Consider the following 4,082-nt stretch of genomic DNA (forward strand, 5'->3'; position numbering starts at 1 on the left):
TCAGGCAGCGCAGGGGAGTCCAGCAAGATGGCGCCTCCGGCAGGATGCAGGGCTGGCTGGCGCACTGCCGCGATCCATCTGGCAGTGTGGGTCGGCAGCACAGTATGTACGGAGGGCGGTTTTCCCTTCCCCAGTATTTCTCACCGCACCGACAGGCAGCCGCGGTGTCGGTGACCGCTGCGATACTGCCACCGGAGGGTGAGGGCAGGTACCCTTGGCACTGGGGAGTAGGCTGGAGGGGGTAAAGGTGAAGGATGGCTGCCTCGGAAAGGGTGATAGGGTGCCGGTCCCGGTAGCTCCGTGGTGCACGTCTTCCTAGGTCGGCATCAGGCCACGCCCCATAGTGCAAGCCATTTTAGCCATAAAGATTGTCCACGGTCCGACAAAAGTGCACCGTGCGACCCTTAGTAAATGAGCAGCTGGAGGTCTGAACAAGACCCATACTGTTAGGGATTTTTATGCAGGGCCCCAACAGCCCTCTTGACTTTTGTAAGGTGAGTCCTAATTAACCCTTTGAGGGAGGATGAGATAGCTCCCGGCAGCGAGCTGACAGAGTAAAATGAAAAACACAGTCGGTCTTCCAATGCACTCAAATCAAACTGTTTATTTCAAACAGATACAGCTATATTTTAACACATAGAGATCAGCATTTGGGGTGTTGATAAGATACTTAGATTCTATTGGCCATTATGCTTTTGTACCAGCACATTCTGGGAAAAATGACTAGGCCTTGTTTACAGCCATGCTTATCTACACAATGGCTCCTAGAAGCTTCTTCATAACCAAAATAAATAACAAGAATACAGAGGCCCGAAGGACGCTAAGAAATGCCAAGGATATTGTGAAAAGGCAAACAACAGTTTAAGTGAGAAAAATAGCTGAATTAAAACATTTAACTCTATAGCTTCTAAGAGGGAAGCATACCCCCCCCCAAGGTGGCCGCTGTATCTAAGATGGCGGACAGTAGTCAAGATGGCGTCCGAAACCAGTACGACCTCCTTAACAATTCCCCCCTTTGAGCTTTGCTGGCCTGTAACTCCATCCTGAGCGACCTCCTCAAGCTCCAGGTACCCACAGGTAGGCTAAGCCCGTACCTGCTGGACTTGTTAACTCTTCACCAGATCCCCTGGAGGCCAGTCACTCAGGGGTTACAGGCCCGCACACTCAAATCACATCACTGAGTCCCCATAGTCCATAGGTTTATACACAGGCAGCATCATCCTCCGCTCCGGGCACTTCTCCTGTCGTGGTTCTTACCGCTTGGACGGCCATCTGGGACCACACAACACGCCATAAGTGACAAGAGCAAAATCACAATCCCCAATATCACCCCCACTTACAGGAAACCCTTCCAATCCCCCAACCACAAAGTGAAGGACAAAGTGTCCACCCCAGAGTTTCTCTTGAGTTCCCTGGACAGTCCTTCAATCTCTTCACGAGCATGGGTAATGGATCCATAGGGGGCGATGTCATCTGGGATGTATATGCGACAAGCCACTCCCACCATCTTACAGACTCCTCCCTTCTCAGCAAGGGTCATGTCCAAAGCCATGCGGTTCTGGGAAGCATCTCGGATACAATCACAAATCTCTGTTGATTACAATAAAAAAACAGTTACCCAACCAACATCTTTGCTCATAGCTCTCTGGGGAATAATGGACTCTAGACCTGCCCATATCTGATTGTGGGCCTTGTACTCATCTGGGAACCCCCCTTGGTGCTCCCACTGTATCCATATAAACGTTGTCATCTCGGTGCTTCTCCCCACAAATCCAGTACACATCAGACACTGCTAATACAGGGTTACCTGTGCTGTCAATGTTAAAGAAGGTCATTGTCTTGTTGCACCGACCGTAGGTAAAGTCTCCTACCCTGGGGGCATCCTGGTCACCCCTATAGATACAGTGATAGTCATGGTTGGGGTGTCCCTGAGCATACAGTCAGTCAGACGAGACAAGCTAGCAAGAAAAATAGGTTTGTAATAGTAAGCGTGGAAGCGTGATGACTTCCCTCTAGCATCAGCCCAGTGAAGTGCTTCGGAGCTTGGAAGGGTACATCATGGAGTATTTATACCCCTTGTCACGGAGACGGCACGGACCTCGGTGAATTGTGCGCGCTGTTTCCTGACTGATACAGAGAAATCAGGGTAGAAGGACACTCTGCTGTTGGCATAGAGAATTTCTGCCTTGGTACGGACCACCCTGAGGATAGAGTCCCTGTCCCTAAAGTGCAGCAGCCGGGCTAGGAAGGGTCTTGGATTGCCCCCTGGGGTCCAGGGCGGGATGGCACTCGATGGGCCCTTTCCACTGTGAAGAACGGGGAGAAGGTATCTGCAGGTAGCATATTTTTGAGCCAATTTTCAAAAAAGGATACAGGGTCTGACCCCTCCACTTTTTCGGGGAGGCCGACCACTCTGATGTTGTTCCATCGCAGGCGGTTTTCGAGGTCATCAGCTCTGTCGATGGATGCAGACATCTGGCACTGAAGCTCTCTGATGTGTGTCGGCATAGGCCTCTGGACATCCTCCACCTCAGATATTCTGCGTTCAGTTTCGGTTATTCGCTCTTTGGCTTTGTGGACATCATGCCTTAGCAAAACAAAATCCTGTCGCAGCTCATCCACCTTGGTGACCAGTTTGGATTGGCACCCGTTTATGGCCGCCAGCACCTCTGCAAATTTGCGGTCCAGCTCAGTGGCCGGGTCAGGCGGGTCGGTGCCGTCCTCATAGCTTACAAGCTGTGGCGGGCTTTGGGAGCCTTCAAAGAGGGAGGGAGAGGAGTTTGGGGACCCCCGAGGAGAGCAGGGCTGTGTGCGGGAGAATTTCCCCAACTTTTTGGCAGCGTTCGACTGTATCTGTGCAAGAACGGCTTGGGATGTGGAGCATTCCTGCGCGTCCAGGGGTTCCAGGGACTGGAATGGAGGATCTTCATGGACGTATTCATCATCCGATGGAGGCGCAGGACGCTGCTTTGTGCAATTTAGCCGTCCTCCTCCGATTACCCATGGCGTCTGGGCAGAGAGGGTAGATGATAAACAATCGAGGAGCCTAGCGTCCAGTAATTAGCAGAAATAGAGTCAGGGCCCATGTGGGGAATTGCAGCGGCACTGCAAGGGTTAATATAAAACTGAACCCAGTAACAGGGGATCACTGGGAGTATGGGAGGCTCAGTGCCTGCTGGGCTGCACAGATTGGGGTCCCCAGGTGAAAGGTGGGCAGCAGCAGGGGAATTACTTCCCTACCTTGGTCCTGGCTGCAGTCCGGCAATGAGAGGGTTAACCCTGCGTGCCTAGGCCTCAGGCAGCGCAGGGGAGTCCAGCAAGATGGCGCCTCCGGCAGGATGCAGGGCTGGCTGGCGCACTGCCGCGATCCATCTGGCAGTGTGGGTCGGCAGCACAGTATGTACGGAGGGGGGTTTTCCCTTCCCCAGTATTCCTCACCGCACCGACAGGCAGCCGCGGTGTCGGTGACCGCTGCGATACCGCCACCGGAGGGTGAGGGCAGGTACCCTTGGCACTGGGGAGTAGGCTGGAGGGGGTAAAGGTGAAGGATGGCTGCCTCGGAAAGGGTGATAGGGTGCCGGTCCCGGTAGCTCCGTGGTGCACGTCTTCCTAGGTCGGCATCAGGCCACGCCCCATGGTGCAAGCCATTTTAGCCATAAAGATTGTCCACGGTCCGACAAAAGTGCACCGTGCGACCCTTCGTAAATGAGCAGCTGGAGGTCTGAACAAGACCCATACTGTTAGGGATTTTTATGCAGGGCCCCAACAGCCCTCTTGACTTTTGTAAGGTGAGTCCTAATTAACCCTTTGAGGGAGGATGAGATAGCTGCCGGCAGCGAGCTGACAGAGTAAAATGAAAAACACAGTCGGTCTTCCAATGCACTCAAATCAAACTGTTTATTTCAAACAGATACAGCTATATTTTAACACATAGAGATCAGCATTTGGGGTGTTGATAAGATACTTAGATTCTATTGGCCATTATGCTTTTGTACCAGCACATTCTGGGAAAAATGACTAGGCCTTGTTTACAGCCATGCTTATCTACACAATGGCTCCTAGAAGCTTCTTCATAACCAAAA

The 4,082-nt window shown here is 52.3% G+C and overlaps 1 long non-coding RNA gene across 1 annotated transcript; it reads right to left on the bottom strand.

Annotated features, from left to right (window-relative positions):
* Window positions 1–584: 584 nt before the first annotated feature.
* LOC140129032 (uncharacterized) lies at window positions 585–1,757 on the bottom strand. The gene is made up of 2 exons (XR_011855262.1): window positions 1,341–1,757; window positions 585–1,272 (listed from the first exon to the last, which is right to left on the bottom strand). It is a non-coding gene; the product is annotated as an uncharacterized lncRNA (long non-coding RNA).
* Between the last annotated feature and the right edge of the window lie 2,325 nt (window positions 1,758–4,082).

Source organism: Engystomops pustulosus, chromosome 4, assembly GCF_040894005.1.
Source record: "Engystomops pustulosus chromosome 4, aEngPut4.maternal, whole genome shotgun sequence".
NCBI classification, from domain to species: Eukaryota; Metazoa; Chordata; class Amphibia; order Anura; family Leptodactylidae; genus Engystomops; species Engystomops pustulosus.